The sequence below is a fragment of the Ixodes scapularis genome, unplaced genomic scaffold (genome assembly GCF_016920785.2).
Source record: "Ixodes scapularis isolate PalLabHiFi unplaced genomic scaffold, ASM1692078v2 PGA_scaffold1__304_contigs__length_218370807, whole genome shotgun sequence".
Taxonomy (NCBI): Eukaryota; Metazoa; Arthropoda; class Arachnida; order Ixodida; family Ixodidae; genus Ixodes; species Ixodes scapularis.
In genome coordinates this window covers 153,726,417-153,743,624 of record NW_024609846.1, presented here as the reverse complement: position 1 = coordinate 153,743,624, position 17,208 = coordinate 153,726,417, and the positions used below count along the sequence as shown (strand labels likewise).

General features: G+C 49.0%; 2 pseudogenes; both read right to left on the bottom strand.

Annotated features, from left to right (window-relative positions):
- Window positions 1-3,403: 3,403 nt before the first annotated feature.
- Window positions 3,404-8,973, bottom strand: LOC115333034 (annotated as a pseudogene).
- Window positions 8,974-13,101: 4,128 nt separating this feature from the next.
- LOC120836031 lies at window positions 13,102-16,859 on the bottom strand (annotated as a pseudogene).
- Window positions 16,860-17,208: the final 349 nt, after the last annotated feature.

Here is a 17,208-nt window from a genome sequence, read left to right as displayed (position 1 = left end):
ATTTTGTCGGAAATTGCGGGAAGAGCATCTCTTCCAGCTGGAAAGACGTGGAAGTGTCTCGGAGATGTTGAGGTTCAGAGTCTTCCCTTTGCGCTGTAGCCAGTGTCTCCAGGTCGAGATCTACAAAGGGTGAGAACATAGCCCTGACACGTGACAGGACATCAGCCGCTGCGTTATCTTGTCCTTTGATATGACGGAGGTCGACAGTAGATTCTGAGATGAACCTAAGTTGTCGAATTTTCCGTGCAGTATGGGCGTTGTGATTACCTTTAATGACAAATGTCAGCAGCTTGTGGTCGGTGAGGACATAGAACAGTCTCGAGAAAGCATCGGTGTTCTCTCACAGTCAGGTATATATGGCTAGCAGCTCTCCCCCAAATGTACTGTAGTGTGTTTCTGTTGGTTTGAACTTCTGGAAGAAAAATCTATGTACTTCCGGTCACGGTCCGGGGATATTGTCGTAGCGGCGCGCCTACAGCAGTGTGTGACGCATCTGCAGACGCTCCCCAGCGAGTCGACGAGTTCGTGCAGAAACAGGTGCACCTGTGGTTGTTATATAGATCATGACTCCATGTTTTACCGGAGACTCTATGTTACATATTGATAGATGGAAACTGGGCAAGGATGACATCATACGGCGATGGAGCCGGAGAACGTCGCATTTGGGAAACTGTCAAGTTAGATATGATACCTTGTAGAGGCAGCGTTGTGGTGGCGTCAGTCAGTGAGCGGCTACTAATTTTGATTGTAATTCCAAATTGATCCAGGATATCAGCGCCAATAATGGCCTCTTGTAGGTCCGCAATCATGAATACCCATCTGAACGTATGCCTGGGTCCAATGTTAATGGTCAGGGAACGTTGGCCGTATGTATCTATTGCGAAGCTGGTGACTGCCCGGAGAGACGGTTTAGTCGGTTGCAGCTTGCGGTCAGCAGGGGAAGCAGGTAACACCCTACCCACCGCGCCAGTATTCACCAGGAACAGGATGCCTGAAAGAGTGTCGCGAACATAGAACAGGCGGCTGCTGGGCTGGCCGGTATCACTCGCCGCCGTTACTCTCGGGACTCGGCATTTCCCGTCCATGAAAAGGGGCGGGTGCAGCGTCTCGCTTGGTCACCAAAGGTGCGATGGTATCACCACATGGAACGGTCACCGGAGTTGGTAGGGAGGCGAGAGGGCGATCGGCCACGAGAAGAACTGTGGAGCCTTGATCGAGCTATTCGATCCTCGGCATATCCGAGGGTGGCGATGGCAGCAGCCAACTGCTCGATCTCTTATTCAGTTCTAGCGGCGGCCGCTTCCCATGGTTCTGAAGCAGGTGTTGTTATTGCACGAAGAGCGGGCGCGGAGTAGCGAGTGGTGCGATCTGCTAGTATCGCGAGACGATCCAGCGACATGTCGCCTGCAGCGGCTAGGATTACTATCATGCCTTCTGGTAGCTTCTGTAAGAAGAGGTCATGCAGAATTGCGTCATGACCGTCGTGGTTATGCGAGCCGAGTGGTTGACGCATCCGATAGAGAAGCTGCGACGGCCGGCAATCCCCAAGCTCTTGTGCGCCCAGCAGCTGTTGGATCCGTGAATGCTTTGTTGCTATTGTTCAATCCAGGAGGACAGATTTTAGATGGTCGTAAGCGGCGTCGGATGGGGCTCGCGACAGCACGCCGTAAATTTCGTCTGCAACCTGGGGTGGTAGGCTGACGACGACATGGTAAAAACGGGCAATCTGCGCAGTGACTCTTCAGAGGTGGTAGTGCACCTCCACTCGGGTAAACCAAACCTAAGGGTTCTTTGGCCAGAATGGTGCTAACCGCAGAGGAAGAGTTAGGTCACTGTAGTTCCGATGGCTTCGTGAATGTTGACGTGTGGTAGAAGGATGGGTGGACCGGTGTTGCCACGTTGGCGGGTGGCCGTCCCGCTAGAACCCGGCTGTCCGTCATCGTTCATGATAGAGTAGTTTTGGTAACCAAATCTATAGAGAAGTCCGACCAGGTCGATGTACGAAATCAAACTGGGCTTTTATTCTAATGATCTCGCGCTTCGACCTTCTCTTCTTTCACAAGAGATATCTTAGTGGCGCATGGCCACACATCACCTCCTGGCAAAACTCGCGTTTACAGAAAAAAAAAAAAAAGGGAGGCATATGTGCCTTTCACTTTCACTTTTTCCCTCTCTCTTTTTTTCAGCCACACTCACCTGTACGAAATGCCCTCCGGAGGCAAACATGAAAGAAAACACACGCTGCACACGCTTGAAAGCGCAACACATGAGCGCTGGTTATCCTGGGCGGCCGGCACCTGTATCCGAATCTCTCTCGCCACAGCCAGCTGTTGACCTCATTAGTCGCATTGAAGAAAGACTTGTCGCTGTTTGGCGAAAAGCACTGACGACATAGGGCTGCGATATACGTTGCAGAAAGTTGTCGTCATACGTTCACAGTAAAAAAAAAAAAAAACTCATGCACTAGGGGTAACATAAGAAATCACTAACTTTCTAGTAAATATTTAGGTACGAGAAGATTTGATTAAAGCATGGCGAAGTTTGTCGTACCGGCGAGGATGACGTCGTAGTGACGATCGACGACATCGAGCGACCAGGAAGTTCCCGCTTGGAAGAATCTCTCCGAATCTATTACAACAACAGTCTGGACCAAAGACAAACACTCACGGAAAACACGGCGGGCATCTTATAATACGGTTAAATACGGTTACCCCAAACTCAAAAGAAATTTGTAAAGACCTAAGCGAATGGAGAGGCTATTAGAATGTTTGGACTTAAACATACAAGAAAAAACGGCTACGCCTTGAGCACGGTGAAACGTCCTGCTCAGTGCCACACCTGACTGTTTCTATCAGGTCTAAATGTAAGATTAGCATCGTAATTCGCTAACCTTTATCGGTAGATTGCAGCGATCGGCTCTTTCATATACTCTGCAGAAACGTAGAGTCGCTCCAGATTTAAAGTGCGCGTGTGCTGTGCTTCAAGGTAAAAGTATAATGTACCGCGATGTAGACGGGTTAAAACGCGGAACCCAGAATTGTAATTCGAAGCACGTAATGTCGAGGAGCGTACTGGTCAATTGCAAAAGAACTAGGTATACCAGTATGTTTTATAAGTATTTATGAGCATTTTTGAACAATCAATTGAATGTTTAAATGCCACCCCTTTCGAAACTGTGCGTTCTTTGAGGTGTTGCAAAATCGCTCCATAATGGCTGTTGCAAGTGTCAAAAATTTGAGTTCAAGTGCATCGCAGATTAAAACAGCATGTAAACTAACGCTTTTAAAGCACTTTTGACGGCCGGCAAGGGTCGGTTTGTGAACGTATCGCGGCGCAATTTACAGAGGTGCAAGCAGAAAGTGAAAGTTTACAGTGAAAAAGAAAATAAGGAACGAACGTGCCTCGTACTAAAAAGAACAGACAGACAGACAGACAGACGAATAATTTTATTGAGGTCCTGAGAAGCGCCGCCCTTAGAGCAGCACCGCGGGCCGCTCCCACGGCGGGACGGGGAGGCCTAGCCTCACCGCCGCATCGTGGGCTCTCTGGACAGCCCGGGGTTGTGGGAGAAGCTCGGAACTTGTGATGGCAGAGCTCCACTCCTCCTCGGTGACTTTATTGGGCCCCCGTAACAAGGGGCAACGCCAGAGCATGTGATCAAAGCTGCTAACCAACCTGCAGTCCGGGCAGGTAAACTTTAAGGTATCCGGAGCAATAATGCTGAAGAAAACTAAACTGGGATATGATCTAGTCTGCAACATTCTGAGTGTGATTGCCTGAGACCTGAAGAGTTTACCGTGCGATGGCGGGAAAAACCGCCTGCTCATTTGATAGTGCTTGCTGACTTCGTTAAAGGTGAATAAGATGTCTTTGCCAAGAATTTTAGAGGCTTCGTCGGAAATGAAGTTAGAAGCAAAAAACCGAACCGCCGATCTAGACTCTGTGTAAATGTGCGATCGACTATCGTCCAGGAGGGCGAGAGCTATGGCCGCCTGCTCGGACTTCGATGGAGTAGATTCTTTGAAAGATGCGGAATTGAAGATCGAACCCTTGTGATTGATGGCAACGGCAGCGAACCTGGCCGAGCGGCCATACTGTGTGGCATCCATGAAGCAAGCCGAGCGAGGTTCGTCTCCATCCTGTCTGAGAAGCGCGACGGCCCTGACCCTGCGCCGGCCGACATTGTGCTGTGGATGAACGTTACGAGGAAAAGGAGAGGTCTGAAAGCTGGCCCGTTGGGTGTCAGAGAGCTGATGTCGCCGCTCCGCAACGAACGTGGGGTTGAGGCCGAGTACGGCCCAAATCTTCTTTCCGGCCGGCGAAGACGACAGCCGAGTTACCTGGGCAGTTTCGTTTGCCTCGATTATATCTTACAGGGTTTTGTGAACCTCTAGCTGCATAAGCCGCTCGGTGGTGGCCTGCATGGGAATGTTTAGCACCTTTTCTATGCTTTTTTGAATTAGCGTGTCCAACTTCTTCTCGTGACCGTGCAAGCAGTGCACGGCCGCCAGGTGCGTGATTTGGCTCACGAGGAAGGCGTGAAAGAGCCTCAGGAGGTTGTCTTCTCTGAGACCTCCCCGCCTGTTGGAGACTCTAGTGATTAATTTGATTATGCTCTCAGTCTTCGTGGTGATTTTGCAGATCGTTCGACTGTTACAGCCATTCGACTCTATCAGCATGCCAAGCACCCTAAAGCCTGGTTCAGACAGTTGCGTTTGACTGCGTTTGACTGCGTTGCGGCAGCGAGAAACCAGGACATCCCTGCTGCTTATATCGCGTGCCAAGATGTATCCTTAGATTGGATTCCACGCTTCATACGAAGCACAGATGTGCCGGTGACACACTTTCCGTACTCGACGCAACGCAGTCAAACGCACTCAAACGCAAGTGTCTGAACCGGCCTTTAGAACGTCCATTCTGGGAATGGGATTACCGGTACACGTGCGGATCGTTATGTCTACTTCGGACAGTGGCATCCAGTGCTTTGCTTTGGGCCCCCTCGTGACAGGCCTGCATAGGAGGAGCTCCGACTTGCTCGAGGAGCGCTCCAGGCCCGTGTTGGTGAGAAAGTGTTCTGTTTGGTCAAGTGCTTCCTGAAGGGCAGTTTCGACCTCGCCCTCGCTACCACCGACACACCAGATGGTGATGTCGTCGGCGTAGATAGTGTGGTTGATGCCTTCAACTGTGGAGAGTTGTTAAGTAAGATTAAGGTTTTAATGGCGCAGCGGCAACGGAGGCCAAAATGCGCGAAACAAAATGTTCATTAATACACAGGAAAAACATGCTAGGCTAGAGAAACTTTTTATAACTGGTGTAGATGACCGGTTTTGTTAAGAAAATTAACAACCCGTCTAAGTGGTACTAAAGCGCTGTCACCAAGTAAATATGGAGAGTTGTTTAGATAGCTTGCACATGGCAATATTGAATAAGACCGGGGAAATTACCGCACCCTGCGGCGTGCCTTTCAGGCCCAGCTCCACGGGGTCGGACTCGAGATCGCCAATCATGAGCGTGGCTTTCCTGGATCGTAGAAACGAAATGACAAGCTTATGAAACGCGTCGCCAAGTCCGATCTCTGAAATGAAGTTCAGGATGTGCGCGTGGCTGATGTTGTCGAAGGCTTTTTCTAAATCGAGTCCTAGGATAGCCCTCACATCCCTCGTGTTCTTGTTAAAAATTACGTGTTTGAGTAACTTCATTGCGTCCTGCGCAGACAGGGACGGGCGGAAACCAATCATCTGGTAAGGGGAGATATTCTTCCCCTCGATGTGCCTTGAGATGCGGTTGTGTATAACTTGCTCTTCCACCTTGCCCACACAGGACGTAAGGGAAATGGGTCTGAGGTTAGCCAGCCCGGGAGGCCAACCCGACTTGGGGATCAGGACGACCGTCGCCATCTTCCAGGACTCTGGGACGGAACCCTGCTCCCAAATGCGGTTGATTTCATCAGTGAGAAATTCAGTGGAGCCGTCTTCCAAGTTTTGAAGCGCCCTGTTGGAGATGCCATCGGGGCCCGAGGCCGATCTACCATTGGGGTTTGGAGAACTTCTTTGACCTCGTTGACGGTGAAAGGATTGTTGAGCTCCAGACAGGGGGGCCCCTTATAGGACGAGTAATCCGCCGGGCTTGAGGTACGGATAGGTAGGTATTTGTTTGTCAGCGCGTCCAAGATGGCGTCTTTCGTCTCGGACTGCCTGGCCTCGTTGAGGGCACTGCTAATTACCTAACTCTGACTGGAGTTAAAGTTGGACTCGTTCAGCAGGTGCTTGAGTAGATTCCACTTACCGCCGACTCACATTTGACCATCAACCGAGTTGCACACCTCGTCCCATTGCTGTCTGGTGACGGATTGGCAGTGGTCTTCGATGGTTCGGTTGAGCTCCGCAATCTTTTTGCGGAGCCTGCGGTTGAGTCGCTGCCCCTTCCACCTTTCGAAAAGCAACTTTTTTTATCTCCAGAAAGTGTGCTAGGCGGCTGTCCATCCTATCTATCTCTAGGTCCGTCTGGAAAGTCTTTGTCGCCGATTTGACGTCTCCTTTGAGCTGCGTCGCCCAGCGCTTCAGGTCGATAGACGAGTCCTGGATCAGTCCCCGCTCCTCTCTGCTCCTGCGCAACTGATCCCAGTCCGTGATAATAAATTCCTTAAAGGGATACTGAACCAAAGAATTTAGTGCCCATAATAAGTGGCCAGTCTTGTACACGTTACTAAAAAAAAGTAATCGATTACAATTACTATTACTCTCGGCTAAAAAGTATTCGATTAGATTACTTGATTACTCGACGGCAAAAGTAATTGGACATTACTTAAAGAAGTAATCGTTACTTTTCCGATTACTTTATTGTGTGAAGACACATCTTTAGCGCTCATAACAATGAACTACTTCCAACCTATATTTCACATTTGCACAAGTATTGAAGAAGAAAAACTGGCTCCCTCTTCGTGGTCGTTGCACCTTCACAATGCGGACACACGCATAGAATTTGTTTGAAGACGTTTAATGATTTGGGCGTTCGCCAGTGTGTGTGTGTGGGGGGGGGGGGGGGGGGGGAGCGGAGGGGGTTCTAGATCTTGTTAAACTTGAGCAAGGGCTGTCGCTCAATGTTTGCGTCGCTCATTTTATTATTCACATGCGGATGAGCTCGCATGTTATACAAAAGAGCAGCAGCTCCAGGATTTGAAACGGACCATGTGCAGTATACATTAGCGGAAGAGATCGCCCCGACCACTTCTCAACTCGAAACATTGCTTGCCACAAAGACCACGTGGGGGAAATGGGGAAATATTTCAACTGCCTTTGTTATATTTTGCATCCGCTTTAGGCATTCTTCGGTTATGGTTCTCCTACGGGCTGCGAGTAGGTACCCTAAGCAGGATTTTTTTAAATTTTTTTTTATTTCAGTGTGTGTGTGCGTGAGGGGGCTAGTTTGAACGAAGGACTCACAAAGCTACATTCTGCTTCCTCAAACTTCGCCCTGAATGGCCTTTGTCACGCACTGTGGCTTCCCTGGAGCTTCCCAGTCCCAGTCCCAGCTCGAAAAAAAAACAAAAAAAAACGGACGTTTTACAGAAACTGTACATAGAAAGAGATTGACTTCGTTTCCTACAGCTCCGCAAAAACTTTCTTTTTTCCGTTCGAAAAAAAAAGCAAATTTTATTTTTGTCATTTCATAAAGAAAAGGCGTGTGCCGGGGGGGGGGGGGGGGGGTCCCGTGGTCAAATTGTAACGGTTACAAGTAATTTTATTACTTCAAAAAGTAATCAGATTACTCTTGTGATTACTGCCTAATAAAAGTAATCAACTGATTACAAAATTACTCCAAAAAGTAATCGATTACAAGTAATTTGATTACTTGTAATGCGTACGGTACAAGTCTGTAAGTGGCGCACGTTCTTTCCACCAGCCAGCAGCCGCCGGTGTGCGCGAGCACACACAACAAAAAATGACGTCACAGACCTCCATTCGCGGTTGAGATGATAGTGAAATGCATGGGCTTCGGACTAAAGGAGAATAAAGACAGGCTTTTCATCTCTACAAGTGAAAGCTACGTGCTTGTTAGACCAATTCATCGCTTACTTTTTACACCAGGCACCAGTGTGTAGATGGAAAAACTTGTCTTTATTCTCCTTTGGTCCGAAACCCATACATTTCACTGTCATCTCAACCACGAATGGAGGTCTGTGACGTCATTTTTGTTGCGTGTGCTCGCGCACACCGGCGGCTGCTGGCTCGTGGAAAGAACGTGCGCCACTTATTATGGACACCAAATTCCTTGGTTCAGTATCCCTTTAAGCGGTTTGCTCTTCACGTTTATGCAGGTGGCGTGTATGTTATGATCACTGTCTAAATCTTCGTTCAGGTTGTGCCGAGACACAGCACCGACGTTCTTTACAAAGGTCCCATCCGGCGTGGTGTCCCTCGAACATGAGTTGCGAATCCTGGTCGGGAACGCCGGGTCCGTGACGAGCGTGAGGTCGTGATTAGCCGCCGCCTGCCACAGATCGTCTCCCTTGCGCGTTGCTCGCGAGTAACCGCACGCTCAGTGCGGGGCGTTGAAGTCGCCGGCAACGATGAGCAGGAAACAACCGGCTCTACCAGCTGCCTTGCTAAAGAGCGGTGCAATGCTCTGTGTTAGATCCTTAGGTGAGCTCTAGATGTGAAGTATAAAGGTGCTACATTTAAGCCAACCACTCGGAATGATTTCAACAAAGGAGTGCTCAACCTTGCGGGAGTTTAAAAAAAGATCATGCGTAATGAAAGTGCATCTTTTGGTGACGAGCGTACAGATGCCCCTCTTTTTTTCACCGTAAACGACGTGCGATTTGTAACTCGGTAACTTGACCGTTTCCTGAAGTAGAATGACGTGTGGGTTTTCCAGATGGGGTCTAATGAACTGCTGGAGGGCAGCCCTCTTGCGCGGAAAACCCCAGCAATTCCATTGCCAGATTCCAACTGCTTTAAGATAGGCCTCCATGACTGGATATGACAGTTAGCCTATTCTGTAAAATGTTACAATGTGTAGCCACTTGGAGGTGAGTGAGTGAGTGATTGAGTTTTATTGGCGCAAAAGCATCTAAGGCTATAGAGAGCCTAAGTCTGTGACTATTTCATAAATGGTTTCTAGAGAGGAAAGAGGGCTCTAGTGGCCAGTGATAGAATAAAAGGATGTGCATGAATCTGTATATAAATAATGTGGATGAAAAATTTAAAAATTGCAAAGCAAGTTTAAAGTCGATGTAAAAGTCCAGTGCTTTCTAGGAATTTAAAAACATTTGTATGATTTATAAAAGGTTCATCTCCAAGCAAAAGAGCAAGGTGTAAAGGCATCTGTGCTGAATAAAACTGGGCAAAGTAGAATTGGCGGTATCTGTGATATGCGGGGCACTCAAGAAGGATATGAACTACTGTTAATGGTTCTGAGCAGTGTTCGCATGCAGGTGGATCCTCTCGACGAAGCAAATACCCATGTGTTAGATGTGTGTGGCCAATTCTTAACCGACCAAGGATTACCTCGAAAAAACGGTCCCTATGACGGGCGCTCGCCCACTCCTGTAGCATCGGCTTCACAACATGGAGTTTGTTGTTGGTTTCGCGGGACCATTCCTCTTGCCATTTACACTTGATACTTTTCTTTACAGTCGCTTTGTAGTCTTGGTAGGGTATGTCGTGAAGATCAACCTTCCTTGTAGCACATGTGGAAGCGGCACGATCAGCAGCTTCATTGCCGGGAATATCCACGTGACTAGGCACCCAGCAAAAGACTATCTGCAATTTGTTGTCCCTAGCCGCAGCAACCACTTTATGTTGTACCTGAGTTATTAAAGGATTTTTCGCTGTCTCAAGGGATCTGAGTGCTCTCAGAGCACTTAGTGAATCAGTGTAAACTACAGAGTATGTATGCCTATTTTTGATAATATAGTCTGTGGCCAATAGTAAACCGTATAACTCGGCAGTCAAGATAGTTGCACTGGAATTAATCCTCCGCACACATTTAAGTGATGGTCCAATCACGGAACAGCCGACACAGGAATCGGTTTTTGTGCCGTCAGTATAAAAGCTGGTGTAGTCTTTATATGTATTTTGTAGCTCAAAGAATTCCTGTTTTAAGACTTCTGGTGGGGTATTTTTCTTAGTGTACTCAGTAAGTGACAAGTCTGTGATGAGCAGACCATGTTCCCATGGTGCCACTCTTCCCAAAAGCTGAGCAACAGGTGGGTTTTTCTGAAGGTTAGCTGATGCGGCCGCAGTCTTGTTCCGCAATGAAAAGGGAGGCTTAACAGCGGGCTTGCTTTGGAAGGTTCGTTCAAAACGTGTTCCCTCGACTAGTTCCCGACACGGATGTTGTACTACCGACCGTATCCTAAGGGAATACATTAGACCTAGGAGATCTCGCCTTTTCTCTAGAGACATTTCATTAGCTTCAGCATAGAGGCTCAGCACAGGGGATGTACGAAATGCACCAGTGGCAAGTCTGATCCCTGCATGATGGATTGGATCCAACATTTTCAGTGTTGATGCACTCGCTGATCCATACACCAAACATCCATAATCTAGGCGTGACCGCACAATCGACCTATAGATTCTTAGAAGACACAATCGATCGGAGCCCCAAGTCATGTGGGAGAGAACTCTTAAAATATTAAGGGATTTATGGCATTTTTGTTTTAGAGTTTTGATATGCTGGCTGAAAGAGAGCTTGGAGTCGAATATAAGCCTTAGAAACTTATACTCAGTTTTTATCTGAACTGGTGCACTGTATATGGTCAACGAAGGCGTCGGCATCACACCACGTTTTCGTGAAAAACAAACACAAACAGTCTTCTCCGTGGAGAACTTAAATCCGTTATTGTCAGCCCACCTTGTCACATTATTAATAGTCAGTCGAACACGCCGTTCACAGATTGCAAGGTTACACGAGGAAACAGCCATCTGGAGGTCATCTACATATAGCGAATAGTGGACCGATGGTGGTATGACACGCGCGATAGAATTGATTTTTATAGCAAACAGAGTAACACTTAGGACACCGCCCTGTGGAACACCGTTTTCCTGTACAAACCATCGTGAGTGTACAGACCCCAGCCTTACTCGGAAGGTGCGTCTACCTAAATAGCTCTCAATGGCATGGAACATGCGGCCCTTGAATACCAATGTCAATCAAGTCCCTCAAAATTCCATGCCGCCAGGCAGTATCGTATGCTTTCTCGAGATCGAAAAACACAGAGAGGCTAGTACTGTCTATTGACAAAGGCCTCTCGAACAGTTGTCTCCAATCGAACCAATTGATCCTGCGTTGAGCGGGACGAGCGGAAACCGCACTGGTATTTATCCAGGATGCAATGTTTTTCCAAGTGCTGCATCAGTCGTCTATTAATCATTTTTTCGAGGGTTTTACACAAGCAGCTCGTCAATGCGATTGGCCTGTAACTAGTAGCAGCATCCGAGGTTTTTCCAGGATTAAGTAGAGGGATAATTGTAGCCGTTCTCCAAGCTGATGGAAAACGTCCCTCCTCCCATATTCTGTTGAAAAGGTATAAAACCAAATCAAGTGTAGACGGGTGGAGATGATTCAACATGAAGTAGTGGATACCATCAGGACCAGTTGCCGAGGGTTTGACGTTATGAAGGACCATCTTTAGTTCAATAAGGGTGAATAATCTATTGTACGGCTCCCGTGCACCGCCAGGTGCTCTTATGGTCCTGGCTTCTTTCTGTTGTTTTAGCCGAAGAAATGATGGTGAATAGTGCCTGGAATTTGAAACAAACTCGAAATGTTCCCCGAGAATATCGGCTTGTTCCTCTAGACTTTCTGGACAGGTTCCGTTGCAGGATAACAGGGGGATGGTGAAAGCAGTATAACATCCATTGATTTTGTTAATTCGGTCCCAGACCTCTTTCGGGGATGTGTGGCTATTTATTGATGTCGCATTCCCTTGGAAACTTGTTCTTTTCGATTGCCGGCGAATGTACCGTGCACGGGCCTTCATTTGCTTAAAGTGAAGATGATTGCTTGATGTCGGATACCGTCGAAATACGCTCCATGCTTTGTTTTGTTTTTTTCGTGATTCTGAGCATTCTTCGTTCCACCAAGGCTTGGGACGGCGTGGAAGGCGTCCCGAGGTCATGGGGATTGCCATTATGGCTGCCTGAAGGATACAATTCGTTAAGTATTCGTTCACTTCATCAATTGAAAGCTTGTCAAGAGATGTGCATGCAAGCAGTGAGAATTCACTGAATTGTGACCAGTTTGCCTTCTCAAATTTCTAGCGGGGAGTTCGGCTGGAGAGGGTCACACCTGGGTTATTTTGTCTTAAAACAATCGGCATGTGGTCACTACCTAAAGGATTATCTGTAACCTGCCATGAAAAGAGTGAAAATAAAATAGGTTCACTTATAGAGAGGTCAATTGATGCAAATGAGTTTGTGGGTGCACTAAAATATGTAGGTTTCTTTTCGTTAAGCAGACACAAATTTGTAGATAAAATAAACCGTTCGACAATTGCTCCACGAGTATCGCGTCTAGTACTGCCCCATAAAGGATTGTGTGCATTAAAATCGCCAAGAATAATGAATGGATGGGGGAGTTGCGCGATGAGTGACTCAAGATCTTCACACCTTAAATGAAAGTTTGGAGGAATATAAAGTGAACAAAGGGTTATCAGGCGGTCTGACAGAATGCGAACAGCTACTGCTTCCAAGGCGGTCTGCACGGGAACCTCAACACATGCAGCTGATTTTTGCACTACTATGGCCACGCCACCAGAAGAGTAAGACGAGTGATCTCTATCATTGCGGAAAAAATGAAAGTGCCTAAAGACACCTGACTGACTTCCCTTCAAGTGAGTTTCCTGGAGACATACTGCCAGTGGACGATATTCCTCCAAGAGGGAGCAAACATCGTCATAATTATGTAGGGGACCTCGGCAGTTCCATTGAATAAGACTCATTGTCGGTTACAAGTTTGAAACTCAGGGCCTCGAGTTCGTAGCCTTAGCGCATAAGCAGCTCAAGCTGTAATGCACCACTCACAAACTAGGGTTCTAAGAAAAAATCTAAAAACTAATTTAAAAAAAACGAAAGAGGACATGAATGGGTGTGGATATCAATAGGAGGGCAGTTCCGACCAAACCTTCGGGGAAAGACAAATAGAGGTAGTGCCCCAGGCGAGGGAGTCGCCAATAGTCCTCTGGCTGATCCTTGTGGAGCTGCCCCCTCTGACCTCCAAGGGGGTCGAGACTTTGGGCCAACGCCACTGGCAAGGGAGTCGCCATTATTCCTTTGTCCCAACTGATCCCTAAGAGTGAGTGAGGTAATGCAGGTGAGCGACAAAGGACAGTGATGCTGTGAGGTGTATGAAGTGTTAATGAACATTTTTGGGAGAGTTGAAACAGCATCCACGACTAAGCACTTGCTATGTGCCAGCTTCTAGACCTGTCGCTTTAGTCTTTTTCTTTGGGTCCTCAACTTTTGACGAGATTTTACCACCCTTCGGGGCAGGTGGAGGCTCCGGCGGACTGCTGGAGACATCCATTGCCTCAACCTCGCGATGCGAGGAACATGAAGGGCGCTCCTCAAGGCACTGTGACTCTGTCGTCACAGTTTTCTCACGAGGACGTGCGGGCATACGGCGCGGGGCCGTCGCCCTTGAGGATGCGGTTTGAGTTGAATCCATCTGTTCTTGAGGGATTCCAGGTGAGTTTTGGGGGCTTGAGGTTTGCGCGGGGCAGAAAGGTCTAAAAGGCAGACCTGTGTCCCCACGGAAGCCGTTGTCGGTGCAGCCCCCTTGCTGACCGCAGCGGCGTAGGTGCCTCTCTGTAGGAATGAGAGACGTTTTCGGGCTTCAAAGTAGGTCAGATTTTCTTTGGTTTTCAGTGTTAGTATTTCTTTTTCTTCTTTAAACTTTGGGCATGAGCGGGAGTATGCAGGGTGAGCACCTGAACAGTTCACGCATTTGGAAAAATCACTTGCACAGTTGTCAGTAGGGTGATCATTGCTTGAACATTTTCCGCAGGTTGTCCGTCCCCTGCAAGTGGCTGCCCCATGTCCGAAACACTGGCAGCTAAAGCAATGTCTCGGATTGGGGATAAACGGTCGAACCTTGCAGTTGAGATAGCCAGCCTTGACCGTCAGGGGGAGGGTCGTGGAGTTAAATGTAAGCACAAGGTGCTTCGAAGGCTTCTCTTGGTCTTATCGACGAAAGGTAATACGCCTCACTGCAATCACACCCTGATTGCTTAGTCCTTCAAGGATTTCCTCTTCAGTACTTTCCAACAGATCATCTTCGGAGATCACGCCCCGAATGGTGTTGAGAGATCGGTGTGGCGTTACTGTGACTTTGTGATCAGCTATACTAGTAAGTCCAAGGAGCGCTTTACTTTGTTGCTCAGTTTCCACCTCGACAAGGAGGTCTCCAGAGTGAAGCTTCTTTGCTTTGTAAGGTTCTCCAACACATGATTCCAAAGTTTTTGCCACAAGGAATGGGGAGAGCTTTCCAAGTGGTAGTTCGTATTCGCAGTGTATTACTAGAAACTTTGAGAAGGCTTGAGTGTTATCTGTAGTCTTTAGAGGAACGGTGGCTTCGGTGCGAACTCTTTTCAGAGATCGATCAGAAGGAAGTTTTGCTTTGGAACCCATATAAAAATGGGAGATCTTCGACATCTGCGGAGTGCCGCCCACCATGGAGCGCAACATAGGATAGGGTAACGGCACATAACAAAAATGGCTTTGCTGTGCACGTTACTCAAGTAGCACCTACCCAGATGTTATACCCAAGAATGGGTCTAGACTAGCGTCCTTCTCCACTCAAGGTTGGCCCTTGCCGCCAAGAAGGTGAAAGGGGAATGGAGAGAAAAGAGAGAGGAGAAGTATAAGCAAAGGTGGGAGTGAAAGATCGGAGGGGATAGTAGAAGAAAAGGCGACTAGGCTGAATCATCCTCGCCGGGCCTTACCAGGACTCCCGTCTACGAGAAGCAGGGGCCGAAGTGGTGTATTGCCTCACCCGGGGGGCCCCGAAAGGTCCAACCCTACGCCGGGCTCGGCTCAACCACCAGGATGCCATTTTCCCCGGACACGGGAAAGCCACGCACAGCCAGACGTGGGCGGGCGAACCCGCATGGCTCGGGGTCCGTGGAGACGCCACTCTCCAAACACCTGCTTTCACAGGTGCCCCCTGCGGGGCGCTTGGAGGTGTTGGGCACCAAAAGATGCCGGGTTTCCGGTTGGAGAAGGCTCACTGTTCGAAAGAGCAGAAAACTCCATCGTCCCGCGCCTCTCCTTGCCTCCAAAGTGCCCACCCCGGCCTCCAGCGCGTTGAAGTTAGCGTCAAGGACATCAACTTTAGCGTTAAGCATCGCAACCGCTCGCTGAGTGATTTGAGCATAACCCTCATTTCAGTCTGAAATTCCTCTAGTCCCTCATCGCGAACGGGCTTAGTTAGGGCCCTCTTTTTGGCCGTACGCGCCTCGGAGGGCGCCTCGACGGGAACCTGCATGGGTGTTTCCTTCCTCGCGGGTTACGGGGCCTGCGGAGACTGCGAAGCATCGGACTTGCGAGCCGACCTTAATTCTGCGATCTCTGATCTGAGTTGTTCAATAGCGCCCTTCAGCGCCGAGTTTTCCCTTTCTAACTGTACGATTCTGGTGTTGTGTTGCTCAGGCGGCGTACAACCCGTTACTTGTTTCGGGGATTCTTGAACGCGATCGGCTCACCCGGTCTCCTTGGCAGCAGGCTTCCGAATGCGAACCGCCGAGCCCGCGGAGCGTGAGGGGCCCCCGGAGCGACAGCGGCCCCAGGAGGCAGCCCGTGGCGCTCAAACCCTGGATCACCCTCTCGAGGGCACCCTTGTTATGCCCGGTCCCCGGGATCCACTCCCGGCCCGTTTATCGACGGAAAATCCTGGTTGTAGTCACGTCGCTCTTTTCTTTTCTGTCTTACGATGTAAGGCATTTAATATCTCGGCTTACAGGACTTGTCGGCCGTGGGGTGAGGCCCCCCGCAGAGGGCACATTTCGGTGAATAAACATGTTGCTCGCTTGGGGAATTTACTCCGCAGCCCCTACAGACCACGTTTTCGGGAGCCGGGCATACGTCGGCTCGGTGACCGAGGCCTGCCACATGCGTAGCAGACCTCCGTTTGTCTTTGGTAGAGCGTGCATCTGAGCATACTGAGGCCGCACATGACGTAGTTTGGCACTTTGAGACCGTCAAAGAGACTGACGACTGTGGTGGAATTCTCGATTCTTCTAGCTTCAAGAGCCTTGGGGTTCCTTGGCTGTACGACGAGACTTCGAAGTTGCACGTGATCTAATTTCAGGTCAATGTTTCTTATGATCCCCTTGCACGTGTTGGGCACAGCGAGGTAGGAGCTGACCTCGTAGATTGCTGAGCAATGGAGATGGCTTCAACCCCCGCATAAGTCTTGGCGTTGTGTTGTGATTGTGTGCTGACCACCAAAATGTTCTGCATGGCGTTGGCGCAGATGATGTCTTCCACGCCATTCGTGAAAGAGAGATCTGCCGCCGTCACGAGAGCCTGGGCGATCTTGACTTGGCTAACATTTTTAACGTTTAGGCCTCCCCGAAGTCGGACGATGTCTCTAAAGTGCTCCTTCGGGAGGCGAGGCATTCTTGAGGCAGCTACAAGGTGTTTCATTCTTGAGGCAGCTACAAGGTGTTTCTTCAGGATGGCGGGAGTGCGGGAGCCGCCATTGCTACTGCCACTTAGCGTGTTGGCGGTCTGCTCTTGCTCGGCGGGCAGGCACTTCTGAGAAGATTTACACTTGGTAAACGCCGAGTGCCAACCGGCGCACCGAAATTCTTCTGGGGAAATGTCTTTGCCCTCCACTGTAACTGGCATGGCCATCTTAATCAAAGCAAACGAGGTAGCACGGGAGCGAGTCTGCCGAGCCTCCACCGGGGAGGTAGGCCTACAGTATGAGGCTTAATGCGTCCGCGGTGTGGTTGAGCAAAACGTCTCTTGAAAAACTGGCAAAACATCCACCCACCATAGAATATTTGGGTCTCGGCGTGGTCTGGATGACCTTAGGCGTCGAAGGAGACAAAAATTACGGAAAATAGATCAGAATTTCCGACTGAAAACAGTTCTAGGTTGATCGTAGAAGCAGGTCGCCGCTGCTGCTGGCTTCATCCTCTTCTTTTTCAAAAGAAAACAAGAATAACAAAATTGCAGTGGGCAATCTACGCCGCCACTT